At 31.7% G+C, this 8,531-nt stretch overlaps 1 long non-coding RNA gene across 1 annotated transcript; it reads right to left on the reverse strand.

Annotated features, from left to right (window-relative positions):
* Positions 1–769: 769 nt before the first annotated feature.
* Positions 770–4,979, reverse strand: LOC122273331 (uncharacterized). Its single transcript, XR_011637364.1, has 2 exons — positions 4,814–4,979; positions 770–916 (listed from the first exon to the last, which is right to left on the reverse strand). It is a non-coding gene; the product is annotated as an uncharacterized lncRNA (long non-coding RNA).
* Between the last annotated feature and the right edge of the window lie 3,552 nt (positions 4,980–8,531).

The raw sequence follows: 8,531 nt of genomic DNA on the forward strand, positions 1-8,531 counted from the left end.
GTGAAAAAAAAAAAAAAAACATTTCTCAGGTTTCACATCCAAGAAAATATTTATTCAAATACAAAAATAATCGTGTATCGCTATTATTTCTTTTTTTTTATTTTGTGGATATAATTTAGCATATGTGTATCAGAAATTTTCTCGAAGAAATTCTCCGATTTAACTTTTTGAAACCATTCATTTTGGATGAAAATATTAACACACACATTTGTAAATTTTAAATTTAAAATGTAAATATCTATTCTCAGTTGGTTGCAGCTGACAAACCTAAATTTTTTCATTGAACATTTTGTGTGCTACTATGTTAGTTTTAATATCAACCTTTTTAGAGTTTTATATCTTAACAATTAGATATCTGTTGCACATTAATTGTTTAATACTCGTACATGGGTGCACATTAAAGTTATTGTAGCCCGAATTTTTTAATATGTAATTAAATATTTTTAAAAATCTATTATTTTAATTTGTAATTCAATACTTTTGTTTAGTACAACTTTATAAAAATCTGACAAAAATATTTAATGTTCCCTCAAACATAAAGGAGTCATACATTAAATTTTGATAAAGTTGCGGCCCGCCATTTGATTTGCGTTTTTAATTGTGGCCCCCTGCCTCATGTAAGTTGGAAACCCCTGATCTATACTATAAAACATATTTGTGGATGTTATTATTGTTTCATAGAGTATTTTATGCTTTCCATTATATTTATGAAATTTAAGTAACTGTAAACCGAAGCTTTTAAAAATAATCCCTGATTGAAAGTAAAAGATCAGCTTAATTAATTTTATTGATTACTGTATACATTGCAGGTGATTAAAAAGGACAGTTTTTTCAGTCTTGGCCGCTTCCTCACATGCGGAGGCTATTTTGTAACCAGACGGTATTGAATTCAAATCAGTTTCACATTCTTCCTTTCCTGAAAAATATTTATACTTAAAAATGAGGGAATTTCCTGGTTCTTTTGGTCATGAATTTCGGTATTGAACAAAATTTGTCATAATTTTAACTATTTTATTTTTAAAAATCACGGATTTGGGTCGCAGAATCTAATTTTTGAAATAGAATCTCCCCCCCCCCATTTCATGGTGTTCGGAATATCTGAATTTCTAACAAAATCCTCACTGACAGTCATATTTATCATGTTCTTTAAAAATTATGGTGTTCTTACAAAAAAATAAAAGAAAAACATTTCTAGAGTGGATTACCTTTTAAAGTACCATGATTTTAGAATTTTTATTATTATTTCTTATTATTTTATCAATTTAAAATTCTAGCTGAAGCAAGCCAGTCATTGGCGAATATTTTTTAAATTCCGAAATGAGAACAGAAAAATCAGGATTATCTCTTTCCTTTCTGATGAACAAGAAAAGTATCTTTAGAATATAATTCTGCAGAAAAAAAGAAATTATTGGAAGTCCTGGAATTGAAAATCTAGAATGTAACAGATACCCTAAACAAGATGCGTAGCGTTTTTAAAAACGAGCTTATTTTATAGAGTATTTTTTATGAAGTGCTTTATTTTTCATTTTCTAAAATGAGATTTTTTCCCCCTTCGTTTTTCCATGCCGACTTACACGGAAATCGTGGTTTTCTGAATGTTTCATGCAATCACAATCAATACCGTTGGTCATTGAAATAATTGCGTGTGACATAGAGATTTCATTTAGAATTCTTGCACTCTTCTCGTGTGCTGCAGTCGATTGCATAGTCTTTTCTGCCCTCTAAATTCGAACCGAAAAATATCATCCCCCATTATTTTTTACCCAATAGCAAAAGAAAATTTTATTTCATCGCTGATAAAGCTGTGTTCTATTTATAGATGAGTATCATTATTTACTAATTATGTATTTTCATTGTGGGTCCAGACCAGGGTTGCAAAAAAACCCTTTTTACTGAGTTTTTCTAAAATTCATTTCATTTTTATCCTTTGTTATATTAAAGAGCCATTTTATTGAAATATATATGTTGTATAGCCTGAAAAATTGAACCGATGGTGAAAAAAACTGTGTTTGGAGAGTCACCTTGCTGACTAGATTTGACTCTATGGCCTTTGATTCGCTTTCTATGCAAAAATAATAATTCCCAAAATATTTATTAAGATTAAATAAGAAGTTATCCTGTGTTAAAATAAGTTTCAAATGTGTGATGTATGGGAGTACACACAACATTTTGTATCAGAAGAAACTTTTTTCGGGCTTTTGCACCAATTTATTTGTATTAATTACACTTTAATTACCTTTATGTTTAGTCAACTCATAAAAATAAACCTACTTATTAATATTAAAATAAGCTTTTTTTTTTCATAAGGTACCCTGACCTCTCTTTTGAAAAAAACCCAATAAAACATGACAAACTCGGGTTTTTTACAACCCTTGGCCAGACCAGTGAACGATCGCTGACACAGGGTTCCCACGGTTCTTGAAAGTCCTTGAATTTTTGTTGCTAAATTTAGGTCCTTGAAAGTGCTTGAAAAACGTCTTGGGACCTTGAAAAACTTGATAGGTCCTTGAATTTGTGCAATACTGCCGGCGGCCCTTTTTATAAAACACCCGCGGATTTTTCTCGTTCTTTCTGTTTTGTTCCCGAGCTCTCTCACGTGGTTTTTAACGCCACCGTTTCTAACCGGGCCTAGCGTCTTGGTGTCTGCCNGCCCTTTTTATAAAACACCCGCGGATCTTTCTCGCTCTTTCTGTTTTGTTCCCGAGCTCTCTCACGTGGTTTTTAACGCCACCGTTTCTAACCGGGCCTAGCGTCTTGGTGTCTGCCAGGCGCGCGGGGCACAGCAGACAATCAATGCGTTTGGGGCGAGACTCCACTTCATCTTCTGTCGCATATGTATAGATCTTTTTTCTTATCGAAACTGGAATACTCTCGAATTTCGTAACAATATGTACCTTGTAGTTTTCAATAAATTTGCCGTTTTACCATCCGCACTTGTCCTTACGTTTGCGTCATTTCAAAACTTTATTGTAAAGCGTATTCGCAAAGGCACGGCTTCGTATTTGTGTTATGTAGTTTAGACTAGTTATGCCTGGGAAGTGCTATTTTAATCCCCAATGGATGGATAATCAAGCTTATAAAGAATGGATTTTATCGATGCCCGAAAAGAAGTTCAGAGCCAAGTGCCGATTATGCATGAAGGAGATCGATATCGCGAAAATGGAAGAATCTGCTCTGAAATCACACATGAAAGAAAGGTAAAACAAAAAAGCAGTCTCATGCCCTGAGTTCTCTTTTTCCAAAGACATCAACATCTAATTCATCTGGTGTAAATACTCCTTCAACATCGTGTGCCCCATGTGAAACAGAAACTTTAGTGGCCGAGGTAACATTGTCTTCTTATCTGGTCAAAAGGAATGTGCTTGATGCTGAAATTCTCTGGAGTCTGAAGTGCATCACTAGTAATTATTCATGTAACTCCTGTGAAGGGATTAGTAAATTGTTCTCCAAAATGTTTGCTGATAGCTGTATAGCGAGACAATTTTTTTGTAGTGCCACAAAGTGAGCCTATTTGGGCTCCTTTGGATTGGCACTATACTTCAAAGGGATTCTTATAAATGAGCTGAAGAATGTTGATTGCTACACTGTACTCTTTGATGAGACGTTAAATCAGTCTCTACAATCTAAGCAGATGGACATTATGGTAAGGAATTGATAATAAAGTTTGCACTAAGTATCTTACCTCCCAATTTATGGGTCATGGAACTGCAGAAAATATTTTGTCCTCTTTTTACAAATGCATGGATGATGGTTAAAAGCTCTCTAAAATACTTCAATTATCCATGGATGGACCCTATGTCAATTGGAAATTCTATTAGAAGCTTCAGTGTGAATTAAAAGAGAAATATTCCCACCAGGTCATATTCATTGGCAGTTGTGGATTACACATAACGAATAATGCTTTTAAACATGGTGAAAATGGGATATGTTCCTTCTAATTTTTATTTTCAGAAAGAATTGTTGCTGCATAACATTTAGAGAAGGTTGTGTAAATTATGGATGAATAATTTCAGAAACGATGTTTAATAGAGGAGAGGAGGAGGTTATGGAATAGTCATGGAATATGGAATACCTAAGATTTAGCTCTGTCTTTAATGCAGCCTTCACATGGAAATACACAGGATTAAAGGATTTCACCATTAACACCTCATTACCATTAGTTATAGATTGTGCTGAAAATGATTTTGTGAATTAATATGTAAAACCAGTAGGGTTGTTTTTTAAAAAAAATATTTTAGTCCATAATACATATACTCTCTTCTCTCTATGTAGGCAAAGCATTTAGGTATTATATTTGAAATTAATTATTGCCACAACAAGCATTGTTGCTTCTAGTAAAATAGAAGAGAATAATTTTTAAAATTGGTCTTAGATTAAGATCCTTGAAAATTTTGTTAAGGTCCTTGAAAAGTCCTTGAATTTCAATCTCATTATAGAGTGGGAACCCTGTGACATGTTCTCCCTTTTATTCATTTAATTTCATAAAGATTTAAATGAGTTGCAATTTTGAATCGTATTTTATATAATTAATATTGGATTTTGAATATCAGTTATTTATTTTAATTTAACTTATAGTTGCTCTCTGGTTTCCAGAATCAAAATAAATTTATTTAACTTTTCTTTTTATTTTATTCGTGATCATTTTGAAAGTAGGAAAAAAATATTGTTTTATTTTTGAAGCAGTAGTTGAATTAATAAATTGCAAATGAACTTACTAAATGTTTTTAAAGGTTTGGGTTAGGTCTAAGAAATGAAGTTATGGTATCAAAATATGTCTTTTATTGGTTTAATACTATAATGATTCGAAACATACCTTCTAAAATATTGAGTAAATGTTCCATTTCCAGGGCATAGGAGTCTCTATAACGTGTTTCGAAGTCATAGCAGATGGGTGTGGCTGCGGCTCCATTCTCATCATGGTGACTCACACCTGTTGGCCTGTACCATTCATTCGTCAGCATGCCCTTCGCTCCAAATATCTATGGGAAATATATAGTTTTTATTAGCTACGCACACAATTTTGCACAATCCATTTCGCTGCAGCACATGAACATAATACATCGCAATTCATGATGGGCACTATTTGTCTTAGCAGGGGCGGATACAGACATTTTTCCTGGGGTCATAGACTCAGCTCAAATAATTTTTTTTATCAAAAAATTTTTTTTTAAATATTTTTTTTGAAAAAAAAAAAACAAAAAAAACTGGGGTTTTTGATGCTAGTCTTCTCATTTATTTTTTTTCATAATGAACAATAGAACAATACATAAATAATTCAACATCTTTAAATAATAAATGTAATGCGATTTTTAGAAACTTTAGCAAATCTGTCAAATGACGCGCTTCAACGTTATTAATGTTTACAATGAAACTATGACGAATTTCGTTTTAATCTTTAGGATTATGATTCTTGAAACAGTGAAGAACATAATTAGATTGCGGAAAAAAATTGATTTTTCCGATCTACCTAGGTGTGCCCCCTTAAATAATTTTTAAAATATTTCATCTCTTTTGTAAACTATTAAAAAAATTATTGTTATATTTTTCACTTTGGGGAGGGGGGGGTCATGAACCCTATGACCCTATATTTAAAGTGCTACTCACCTTACCAAAAATGTTTAGAAGAACAGGCATAACGTTGCAAGCGTGTTAGTGTTTGCTCTTCCCAAAATGTGCTTTTTATATGAATAGTGAATTTAATAATAGTATTAATTATTAAATTCTAATCTAATACTATCAAATTATACTATTTTTGAATTATACTATTATTATAATTAAATAATAATAGTATAATTTAATAGGAATAATAATAGTATAATTTAATAAGAATAATAATAGTAGTAAGTAAATGATGAATTAATTCATTTTTTATTTGCAGGATTTAAATTAGACGCATTTTATTTGAAAGAAAATTAACAAAAAGTCAAACCTGGAATTTAAACGTAATAATAAATAACTCGTACTCTAAGGAAAAAAAAAATCTTGCAATTAAAATTTGACAAATTTTTTACGAGTATAATTGCTGAAATTTTTAACTGATTTTCTGTACAGGATGAAAACACAATTTTCAAACTCTTACTGACTATTAGCACGACTTATCGCCAATCAAAGTTTTGATTATTTTCGGCCAGAACAAGCCAGGAGGCCAAAACTAGATAAAATGCAGAAAAAATGAAAATAAAAAATTCATATATATTTAAAATATCAAGTTTGTTCAGTAGACTACAAATGAGAAAAAAATTTATAAAAATTTTCACGCATAGCAAAAACCGCAAGGGCAAAATTTCACAAAATATTCTATCAACATTCAAAATTCCACTTTTTTCGTTTTGGTAACAAAAATTTACATTTCTTTTTCAGAACACATATCAAACATGATATTTAAAAACATTTCCATTTCCGATTACACTTTTTAAGGGACTTTTCTTATTGCTCGCCCTTAAAATATATACTCTCACTGCAAATTTTATTAATTTAAATAAATTTTTATTCTCTGGCGAATCGAAAAGAAAAACATTTTAATATTTGAGTAAAAAAACAAGTTTGCTAAACTTATTTTAATAAAACATTAATGAGAATAAAATCAGATGCATATGGATAACTCTCCTCAATTATAAACTCAAAAGTCAATTTGTTTGTTATATCGTAATAACTCACTTTTTTGGCCGTCCTGATTTGGCCTCTTTCCATTTGTTCATTACTGTTTGTTCTTGTTGCAAGCTGTGCGCCATCTTACGTTATCATTGTAAACACAAGTAATCAAATACCACGTTTGCAAGAATCTCAAAACACAATGAGCACGTTGTGAGCAGTGGGCAAACTAAAAAATGGGGCCCCACTGCTATGTAAACTGATTAGGTTTTATCAAATAAAAATATGAAATATACAAATACTTTAAAAATGCTAAGCTACAAAAGCTCTTTTTTGTGCACTGCAGGGAGGTAATAAAAATATTAAACAATAACAACATAAATTACAATTAATACTTGGTGTAGGTTTGGCTAATAAAACGAAATAGAGAAGATTCAAGGGTTTATTATATAAAGGTTGGGCCTACCAACTGACTAAATAATAATTATATTTACAATTTTTTCCTAGCTTTAGTTTTCGCAAAAGTATCAATGACTTCGTTTAAATCCAGGCTTGATGCGGTTTTGTTTTCAATTGCTATTAACGATAAATGTCGGAGTCGAGTTTGGCCCATATTATTTCTTAAATAATTTTTTATTATTTTTAATTTGCTAAATGACCTTTCAGCTGCTGCAGAAGTGACAGGAATTGTAAAGAATAATAACATTGCTGTAAATACTTCCGTTAGGTCGCATTCTAGCACTCCATATTTGCTCATTATTTCCTTACATAATTGGTGAACAGTCCATGCTTGAGTTAGTTGAGGTAAAACTAGGTGGTAAATATTAATAAATTGAAGTGAAAAACTAGGGCCTATTATATCTGAATATTTTCTTTGGAATTCGTCACACTTTTGTAATAAAGTTGCTTCATCAACATGTAATAAAAATGTTGGTGTTAGAAAATCGAATATATGACAGACTGCACTCATACCAATAAAACGTGTATCTAATTGAGATATTACTGTGTCTAGTACATTATTGAAAATCTCAATTTTAAATATTTTTTCTCTGTTTGGAAATCGGTGATCAGCAGCTAATTCATCAAAATGTTTTTTAACTTTTCTTTGCCTTTTTTCTTGAAAATGTGTATCAATACCATATTTTCTTGCAGTTTCACTGGCTTTGCACTTGAATAATTCGATATCATTTCTATAAACTTGCAACTTTGCTTTGGTCTCTGCTAAAACTTTACTCGCCTCGCCTACGCAGGCTGATCCAAGTGGTCCGCAAACTGACCGCAGCCAGTGATGCATGAAATCAGGGGTACTTCGATACCCGGAAATTCCGGGGATCGTCGTTCAAAAGGAAGTAGGGATAATAATGAATTATTTATTTTGATCTGGGTAATTTTGTTTGCTTTGAAAGCTTACAGGGCTTCAAGTGCTGCGCACATTGCGCATTTTGCGCCAAACCGGTATATTTGCGCATTACTGCGCAGAAACTGCATTTTATGCTAAATTTGCGCCGAATCTGCGCCAAAAAATTTTCGGCGACCGGAAACATTTTCGGAAACATTGCCAAATTTCAATAGCATAAGAATTTTTTTTTCTTCTCTTGTTGATTTCATCGTTATTGAAGTGCCATCGTCTTCGTCAATGGCAAGCTAATGGCCTTCTTGCGCTATTCTATTTATAGATTAGTACCATGATCTTTGAATTAGCTAGGGGACCAGCCACTAAGTACATATTTTCATGTTGATCCTCAGAACAGTCAAGAATCACAAAGCTTCATAACTTCAAACTTTCCATCTCCCTTTTATTCATTTCATTTGATAAAGATAAGAATTAATTGAGTTTCATAGCGTAAATTTTTTATTTGAGGGACCATCCACTAACTGCTTATTGTTTTTAAACAATTATTTTACTTTATTACTTTGTTTTACTAATTTTTTTTTTTACT

The sequence above is a fragment of the Parasteatoda tepidariorum genome, chromosome 7 (assembly GCF_043381705.1).
Source record: "Parasteatoda tepidariorum isolate YZ-2023 chromosome 7, CAS_Ptep_4.0, whole genome shotgun sequence".
Classification (NCBI taxonomy): domain Eukaryota; kingdom Metazoa; phylum Arthropoda; class Arachnida; order Araneae; family Theridiidae; genus Parasteatoda; species Parasteatoda tepidariorum.